The 10,492-nt window shown below is 44.1% G+C and overlaps 1 pseudogene; it reads left to right on the forward strand.

Moving 5' to 3' along the window:
• Nucleotides 1-9,963: 9,963 nt before the first annotated feature.
• LOC103745363 overlaps nt 9,964-10,492 on the forward strand; it is a 5,406-nt pseudogene continuing 4,877 nt past the window's right edge.

Below are 10,492 nucleotides of genomic sequence, written 5' to 3' on the forward strand. Positions count from 1 at the left end.
GCTGTCTAGGACCACTGGACCCCGAGGCCTGGTTCCACCAAGCTCCCACCCACACCCAAGATGAAGGCCTAGTCAAATCAGTTAAGGCCTGCTTGCATGGAGAAACAAAACATTCAAATCATTTTGGAAGAAAGGAAAGTCATAATTGAAAGGCAAACACATTCTAACAGACACAAAACACAACAAAGACACACGAAGAACATGACGGAATCATCCACCCCCGACTGACCAATTCCCTCATGAGGGAGTGCAGAGACACAGAGACAGCTGAAGTGTCTGAGAAATAGCACAGCTTTACTTTTTAAAAAAATAATTAATAATCATATAGAAGAATCAAACAAGCAAATGCACAAATTAAGGAAATCTATCTAAGGCCTTGATAGTAAGTGAATGTCAATAAACTGGAAGTTCAAACTATGGAGGAAAAAATTAGCAAGGAGATGGAAACATTGAAAAGGAATCAGGCAGAAATATTTTAAATGAAAACAGTCAATCAAACAAAATCCACAACAGATGCCATCATTAGCAGACAAGACATGCAGAAAAACGAACTTCAAGGGTAAAGGATAACCCCGACAATAATACAAACAGATACGTCTAAGGGAAAGTAATCAGGAACAAAACTTCCAAGAGTACGGGCTATATTCAAAAGGCCAAACCTGAGAATTCACAGCGTGGCAGGAGCAGAGAAAAAACAGGATCAAAAAGACAGAATAATCAATGAAATTATAGCAGAAAACTTCCTAAAACACAGGAGGTATAGAGAACTCCAAATCGGCATGTCCGGAGAAGAAACCACAACAGCGCATAGTCAGGAGGTCAAAAAACGCAAAGAAATAATCCTAAAAGCAGCCCTGAGAAACATAAGAGCTTACATAAAAAGACTTTCCATCTGCAACCATAAAAACCAGAAGAGCGTGGGATGAAATAGTTCAAGTTCTAAAAAGAAATGTGAACCAAAAATACTATAGTCTGAGAAATTATCTTTTAAAATTGATGGAGAAATAAAGTTATTTCGAGACAAACACAAACTAAGGCAACTTATGGAAATCAAGCCAGCATTGCAGAGAATTCTTTTTCTTTTTTATAAAATATATTTATTCATAAATGAATTAAAGCCACAATTACTCGTTTAAAATGACTTGAAATGAAATATTCAGAGATATGTATAAGGTCTCCAATAACTTTATTTTTATATTTATATTTATTGAATTTTTGTGTATTTCATACAGACTGTCTTAAGCAATCATCTTTATACCCCTGTCCCCACAAGCACCCTCCCACAGCAACCCCCTGGAACCTATATACTCTGTCACCCATGTTAAGGCCCACTGTGTCATCAGTGTCCCTAGCCATTCCCTAGTGCAAGTCCATCCACTGAGGTCTAGCCAGCCTATCTAGAGTCTCTTTAGGAAGATCAGCTCTTCCTCACCTAGCAGTAATCAGTTGCCAATATTTCTTCAGCTAAGATTGGGGTCTGCTGTTCATTTCCCTTGTTCTATGCTGCGTTTTTGTCTGCCTGAGTTTGCATGGAAGTTGTGTATGCTGACACCACTGCCATAGAATCATGTGAACAGGGTCCCAGGAGCTTGTAGGGTTGTTTCCATATGGTCATGCACTTCCTCCCTGGCTCTTACAATCTTTCCGCCCCCCTCTTCCATGATACTTCCTGAGCCTTGGGTGGGAAAAGTTTTATATAGGAGTCCTGTTCAAGGACCAGCATTCTGCAGAGAATTCTTAATAGAATACTTTATGTGGAAGAAGAAAGATAACGTCATCCATGGGAATATGTCAAGGCATACACTCCACGAAAAGAACAGATAAACCAACTAGACCCACAATGACTGGCACAGCAAACTACCTCTATTGGTGCAGTGGTGGCACTGTCATCTGGGGGTAATCAGATATCTAACTGGACTTCAAGCCCTCTCAATGGGAGGGAACTCCTGGGTGGCACTGTAATTGTGGCCAAATACACATGGTTGGAGAGGTGATAGATCCTCGAGAAAAGCCTATCTCAGTCCTATCTCCAGACAAAAGAAATTTCTTACCACATGCTAAATATGGATCCTTATACTTACAGATAAGTATACCATATACCACTCATCAAAAAAGTTTTTGCCACAGATAGAGGCTATTACAGAGTTCAAAATTTGTCACACACAGAGAATATATGTCTGAGAGATGCCCAGCCTTAGGTGATACATCTACAGTGGAACCTCTACACCTAAGACCCATGGAACATAGTGGAACAGGGGGTGGAGAGAATATTAGTTTATCCCTCAACTCTCACCAGTCGAGCTTCCTTATACAACAGAGTATGATGTACACAGAAGGGAAGGCCACACTGGATAAGTTTTAGAGAATATGAGTCTGCAGAGTGTGTATCCGTGGATAGGACTCTTACATTAACCCTCACCAAACCATGGCTCAAGGGCCATTGCAGAATAGGAGGTAGAAAGATTGTAAGACCAAGGGTTGGTCCATGAGCAGAGGAAAACAGGATTTCAGGCCACTAGAAGCTTGCTCATGTCAACTTGAAGCAATGGTGGCATCGAGCACAAGACCCGTGCCGACTCAGTACGACAAGGGCCCAGTGTGGAACAAGGGAAATGGGCAGCAAGCCCCAGTCCTAGCCTGGGAATTGTTGGCAACTGATTTCTGCTGGGTGGGGGAAAATAAATCTTCCTTAAGATCTCTAGATAAGCTGACTAGATTCCAGTAGATGAACTTGCGCCAAAGGACAGCTGAGTACAAATGTTTGACTGGATAGGACTTAACACATATGACAGAATAAATGAGGTCCAGTCGAGGAGGTATGGGAGTCATGGATGGGGGAGCGGGTCTAAATTTGATTAGGAATTATTGTATGAAATGCACAAAAACTCAATAAAAAACTATAAAAAAGTAACTAACCTAATCAGACCCATTACAAGCAATGTGATAGAGGCTGTAATCAAAAGCCTTCCTCTAAAGAAAACCCAGGACTACACAGGTTTACCACTAAATTCTATCAAACCTTCAAGGAAGACCTCAGACCAATACATCTTAGATTGTTCCACAAAATAGGAAATTAAGGAATACTATCGAATTGGTTCTATGAAGCCAGTGTTATTCTGGTACAGAAACCACATAGGGACACACAGAAAAGAACACTACAAAGGGTTACTACAGAACACTCACTGATGAACATAGATGTGAAAATTCCCAACAAAACACTTGCAAGCAGAATTCAGAAACACATTAAGAATAACATACATTATGACCGAGTGGGCTCCATCTCAGAAAAGTTGACTCAATATATAAAAATCAATAAATGCGATAAACTATGTAAATGCATTAAAGAACAGAAACCACGTAATCATCTTGACTGACGCTGAAAAGCATTTGACAAAGCGCGGCGTGCCTTCGTGACAAAAGTTTTGGAGACGTTAGGGATAGATGCAGCACCCCTCAAAATAATTAAGGCTGTATGCAACAACCTTGAGCCAGCATTGTGTTAAATGGAGACACACTTTCAGTATTTTCTCTAAAATCAGGAATGAGACAGAGATATCCATTCTCCCTTCTCCTGCTTAACATAGTGTTTGAAGTCTTAGCTATGGCAATTAGATAAGATAAAGTCATAAAGGGGTTAAAAAACAGGAGAAAGGGGGTAAAATTATCCTTATTTGCAGAGGGCATTGTTGTATACTTAGAAGACTTTACAGAATCTACTAGAAAAAAATCCTAGATCTCGAAAACACTTATAGTAAAGTTGTGGGGTGTGAAATTAGTATTAAACAGAAATAGCCTTCTTGTATGCCAACAATATAGTCTCAGAGAAAGAAACTAGGAAAAATATTACATTCAAAACAGCACCCAGAAAATTAAGTACCTGGGAATAAACCTAACTGAAGAAGATAACGATCCCCACGATGAAAACTTCAAGACACTGAAAAAGGAAATACAAGAAGATACTAGATGGTGGAAAGAACTTCCACGCTCTGGAATTGGCAGACTCAATATTGTGAAAATGGATATACTACCCAAATTAATCTACACATTCAATGCAAGCCTATAAAAATTCCAATTTCATATTTTACAGAACTAGAAAAATCAATAGAGGAACTCATGTGGAATCATAAAAGATGACAAATAGCCAACGCAGTCCTACAGAATAAGAACACAACTGGAGGGATCACAACCCTGAGCTCAAATTACCCTACAGAGCTGTAGTGGTAAAGACGGATTGGTACCGGCATAAAGGCAGACTGGTAGACCAACGGGACAGAATAGAGGGCATGGAAATAAACTGGCAAAGCTATACCCACCTAATTCTTAATAAGTGAGGCAAAGGGAAAAATCAAGCTGGTGCTGACTTCAAAGCCTCATGTCTACTGGCTAGCATTCATAATACGCAAAGGTGCTGTGCGTGCCATCTGAAGAGAAAATTAATCATCAGCCTTACCCAGCTGTGAATCCTGTGAGCTACAACAACTGGCCTGGGAAGGTATGTGTACCAGTGCAACAGTGGCATGAATATTATGGGAGTAACAACCACTTTCTAATTACATTTAAGGTCCACTTCATAGCATGGAGCCCATAACCAATATTGATATCAGGCCTAGGAACCTGAGACTAGACAGGTCACAGGCCATAGGGGAGAGCCCAATACTATTATTCTGCTAAAAGATAGAGTATTAAACTGAAACCTAATGACTTAGGTTATTATTGCTATACCCATAGATGAATGTATCTCTCAACTTTCACCAGAGAAGCTTCTTTATGCAGCAGATGGTGATGAACACAGAAACCCACAACTGGTCAATGCGCAGATAACAAGAGGCTGCAGAGTGCTTATCCCTGAACAGGGCACTTACATCAAACTTCTACCTCACAAGGCTCAGGGGGTCATTGCGGAAGAGGGGTAAGAAGAACTGGAGGAGGTGGATGACCACAATAAAATGGAGTTTTCCAGACAGCTGGTCAGTTACTCATATGAACTCACAGCAGTGGTGACAGCATGCACAAGTTCCACGCAAACTCAAGTCGGACAAAATCCCAGCACACACATGGGGAAGTGGGGAAGAAACCCCAAGCCTACCTGAGGAAGTACAGTCTCACTTAAGGATAAGACTCTTGATAGACTGTCGGGCGCCAGCAGATGAACCCACATCAAAGGGCATTTGGGTATACAAATTTGACTCTGTAGCTCTGTGTGTGTGTATGTGTGTGTGTGTGTGTGTGTGTGTGTGTGTGTGTGTGTGTGTGTATTACATGAAACTGGGTGGGAGGTAGTGAGGGAGGGTTACAAATAGGGGACAGGATCCAAATACAATCAAAATATATCGTATGAAATTCACAAAAATTCAGTTTAAAAAAACTATTTAAAAATAAAGAAGTCAAATCATACATTGAAGAAAAGATAGCCCATTCAATAAATGGTGTTGGCAAAACTGGATTTCCACCTACCAAAGAATGAAACTAGATTCACAACATCCACCTTGCACAAAATCAGTTCAAAATGGATCAAAGAGCTTAAGGTAAAAACTGAAACCCTGGAGCTGGAGAGGTGGCTCGGCGGTTAAGAGCATTGGCTACTTTGTAGAGGACCCTGGTCGGTTCCCAGCACCCACATGGCAGATAGCAACCATCCAGGAACAAACTCCAGCTAATTCCAGTTCCAGGGTATCTGACATCCTCCTCTGTCCTCTGTAGGCATTGCATGACACAGGTTCACTTACACATATGCAGGCAATACATTCAAACACATAAAAGAAAATAATAAAATATTTAAAAACTGAAACCCTGAAACTCCTAGGTGAAAATGTATGGAATACTTTTCAGGACATCACTTTGTGAACACAACATTAATAATATAGAAATTATCCCCAAGTATCAACAGATTGGGACTATGAAATTTAAAAGTTTCTGCACAGCCAAGAAAACTGTTTGCAGAGTACAGAGACAGCCCACAGAATGAGGAAAAAGTCACTATACCCACAATCAGACAAAGAAATAATATCTGGAACATACAAAGATCTGTAAAAATTAAATACCAAGGAAATAAAATTACCAGTCAACACGTGGGCCGACTAAATGAACAGACAGCTTCCCCAAAACAAAATACAAATGACCAACAACTATTTTAAAAATTGTTCAGCATCCCTAGTCATCACGGAAATGCAAATTAAAACTACTTTGAAAAACCACCTTAACCCAGTCAGAATGGCTGTTATCAGGAAATTTGACAACACATGTTGGTGAGGATGTGGAGAAAGAGGAATCCTTAGTCACTGCTGGTGGGAGTGCAAATTAGTACAGCCGTATGGAAGTCAGTTTGAAAGTTCCTCAAAAAATTTAAAATAGAGCTGCCACATGACCCAACTATCTCACTCCTGGGCATATACCCAGAGAATTCTGTATCTTTCTCTTTTTTAATATTTTATTTATTATTTTTATCTGTATGTGTGTATTTTGCCTGTATGTAGGTGAGTGCACCCATGTTGTGCAATGCCCGAGGAGGACAGAAGAGGCTGTCAGATCCCCTGGGACTGGAGTTACAGACAGTTGTTAGCTGCCACGTGGGTGCTGGGATTTGAACTGGGGTCTTCTGCAAGAACAACCAGTGTTCTTAACCGCCGAGCCATCTCTCCAGCCCCCGAGAATTCTGTATCTTTCTATAGAGACATTTATATCCCCATATTTATTGCTGTCCTTTTCACTATAGCAAAAAAACAAACAGCTCCAACCTAGTTGTCCATCAACAGATGAATAAATACTGAAAATGTGCTACATATATAAAATGGAATATTATTCAACTCTGAAGAAAAATGAGCCAGGCATGATGGTGCATGCCTTTAATCCCAGCATTTGGGAGGCAGAGGCAGGAGGAGTTCTATGAGATTGAGGCCAGCCTGGTCTACATAGAGAGTTCTAGGCCACAATGCTCGGGTTCTGCAGCCCAGTTCCCACCTATGCTTCCTTTACCTCATTCCTGTTCTGCAATTTACTTTTTTGATATTTTATTTATTACTTTTTTATGTGTATGCATCTATTGCCTGCATGTAGGTAAGTGCACCCATGTCATGTAATGCCCACGGAGGACAGAAGAGGCTGTCGGATCCCTGGGGTTACAGTTGTTAGCTGCCATGTGGGTGCTGGGATTCAAACTCGGGTCTTCTGCAAGAACATCAGTGTTCTTAACCATTGAGCCATCTCTCCAGCCCATCTGCAATATACTTTTAACTGAACTGCACCCAAGTCCTTACCCCATGAAAACTGCTCGCTACACCCTAGACCCCTGGCAAAGGCTGGTAACAGACCTCAGAGGCACTCACTATGCCTACCTCCAGCTTTCTCCCAAGGGTTTCCTATCTCAGGAACCAAAAGCAATTAATTACCTATGACAGCAAAGACATCTCAGAGTCATTCCACCAAATCACAGGCCCAAGCCTCTGGGTCTTGTCCAGCCTGCAGGAGGGAGGAACACAGAGAGACCCTGAAGGACTCTTAGCTGAGAAGCAAAGGTCAGATAGAGCATTCTGGTGGTGACAGGACTGAAGCAGCTTCTCTAGAGAGAAATCCCACTAGTGGGGACTTCCCACTGGGGCCCAGCCCTATCAAGGTCAGGTTAGGATCTAGAGAAAACACGCCGGGTGGCAGGGACAGCAGCCAGCTTGCGCGTGCGAACTCTCCCAGGAGCTCTGCATACAGCAGGGCCTATTGCACAGCCCCATACTGACTCAAGAGAGGGCGGAGTGGCAGCCCCTCAGGTTCCAGCATCACAAGCAACCTTGCCCTGTATACACAGACAGCTCTCTGCCTTTAACTTGGTGGCAGTGAAAGGTGATGAAGAGCCTGAGTGTGTCTTCTGCAAAAGGAAACAGAGAGTCACTGTCCGGATGACCGGACGGGGTGCTCCTGTGTCACTGGTGGTCAAGAGTTGTGTCTTCTGCAAAAGGAAACAGAGAGTGACTCTCACTGGTTCACTGTCCGGATGACCGGACGGGGTGCTCCTGTGTCACTGGTGGTCAAGAGACCTCGACTTTGGTGCCCACTGGGAGACAGAGAAGGCTAGTCAGGACCAGACCCTCCAGACATCCACATCCACTGGCTTCACAGTCTAGACTCAATTCAGTTAGTCTACAGTGCTCAAAATCTCTAATGTACTAGGTCTAGACTTTATCACTGGGGTTCATTTAAAGATATATAAATCTGGGGCTGGAGCGACGACTCAGTGGTGAAGAGCACCCCCACAGAGATAACAGGATGTGGGTTCAGTTCCCAGCACCCACATGGTGGTTAACAACCGTCTGTAACTCTAGTTCCAAGGGATCCAATGGCCTCTCCTGACCGCCACAGGCATTGCATGACATGGGTGCACTCGCACACATGCAGGCAATACACTCATACACATGAAATAAAATAAAAATCATATTTTTAAAAAAGTGACATGAATCCAACACCACGTGCTCCTGGAAGACCAGCACTGCTCCAGGTGCTTTATATGCACTGTCAGCTTGTTTGTCTCCACAACCATGCATGCTGCTGTCACGTCCACTTCACAGTTGAGACAATGGAGGCCCAGAGAGTTCAATCAGTTTGGCTAAGGTCAAGCAGGGGAGTCCTCAATGTATGATTTACCAGGACTTGAACCCAGGCAGCTTGGTACAGAGTCTGAACGCGAACATCTACAATCGATTTTACAATGAATCACCACAAAAGATAATTAGTTGCATCAAAAGACAGTTTTTCTGTCACCACAGCCCTCTGCCCTACCAGGACATCAGCACGTTGTAGCCCTGGAGGACCAAGTCTTGGGCTCCTGTGACTCACAATGGACATGGCTGATGAATGTTCTCCCACAGAGACAACACCAAGAAAAGGGAAACACGGGAATCATCGAGATAAGAAAGACGGCAGGAAACTTTTAGGTCAGTAAGAAAACAGCCGGATGGACTTGCAGGGGAGAGTGCTGGAAACCAAGAGTGAAGACCAGAGACTCCAGCTCTGGCTTCAGCTGGAGGGAGGAAGGCTCAGTCACTAGAAAATGACGGCGTAAGTGGGACAAGGCACGCTGAAGTGCCATCTTGGAGAAGAAAATACTTACGCACCCTCCTCTCCTCTGCTCTGCTGAGCTGCAAGCTCATGGGACTGGCACAAAGGAGCTTGGTATTGGGCTGTGCGACTCCATCTTGGTACTACAGATCGTTATGGCAGAGTGGACTCTGATTGACAAGATGTGGGTGTTCGTAGACTTGAGTGCGCAGGAGCTGATAGCTGTGCACACCGTCCTGATGAACAGGATGAGGCTGGAGTCATCGAAGATGCCAACTTTGGATCAGATCTCTTTCCTTGTTGAAACACTGCTACCTAAGAAGAAAGTGCAGAGTTCTCCTGGCAAAGGGAGCACATCCTGTGCAGGAAGCCCAGATTAACAATTCTGTGGGGCTCAGGAATACCACAATGTCAATGAGTTTGCATGAGGCCTCTACCGTGACCCATCTTTATGAGAGAACTGTCCCCCAATCCAGAGAGTCATCAATCATGGGCATCAACGCCCATGTCAAAAGCAGACTGTGCCCTCCTATAGCAAGGAGGCTACCAAGCTTTTACACAAGCGTTTCCTTGGCACTGGTGACTTTTCACTAGAAGGCTATAGTGGCTGAGGCTGACCTTCACAGATGTGCCCCCCTCAAGGTATGGAGCCTAAATCTCATCATGCCTAGTTTCACTTGCAGCGCATTGTGAAAGGCCGCATTCTGTGCCCCACCGGACTGGAGATCCTCATGAATCACGAGAGCACACATGTCCAGCTCTGGAGAACGGAGCAAGTCTGGAATAATGGCAAGTTCTGCTGGCACCCAGAGAAAATCCCTAAGAAGCATGAAGACGGGCAAGTGAACACTTGTCTTCAAGGATCCACTTCCCAAGAGCACAGAGCGGCCACCACACTGCCAGCCCCCTGAGGAGGTCCCCATGCCCTTCAGTGAGGGTGGTCTCAACCCGGTCCAGCCCAGTGGTGCCAGACATACCCTAGAGGGCAGCACCATGAGCTACAGAGGCTAGAGCTTCTCCTGGCCGTGATCCTCTGCTGAGCTACAGATCCTGAATGTTCACTTTGGGAATGAGCAGATGGCCTACAAGGTCAGGAAGCAAGTGACGCTGTATGGAGAATACACACCTGCAGGCATGGGGACTGAGTATGTAGAGGTGGGCTAGGGTCTTGGCAGTGCCACTCAGGAGTTAGTCCCTGGCATCGACTGCCCAGACACAGCCACCTTCCTAGATGTTGTCCACTACTGTGCTGGATAGCTTTAGTGTCAACTTGACACACCTGGGTTGAGGGAGCCTCAATCGGGGAATTGCCTCTATTGGACTGGCCTGTGGCCATGTCTGAGGGGCATCTTCTTGATGAGTGATGTGGGAGGACCCAGCCCACTGTGGGTGGTGCCACCCCTGGGCAGGTGGGCCTGTGTTGCATAAGAAAGCAGGCTGAGCAGGAGCC

The sequence above is a fragment of the Nannospalax galili genome, unplaced genomic scaffold (assembly GCF_000622305.1).
Source record: "Nannospalax galili isolate Female #2095 unplaced genomic scaffold, S.galili_v1.0 scaffold302, whole genome shotgun sequence".
In the NCBI taxonomy this organism is placed as follows: Eukaryota; Metazoa; Chordata; class Mammalia; order Rodentia; family Spalacidae; genus Nannospalax; species Nannospalax galili.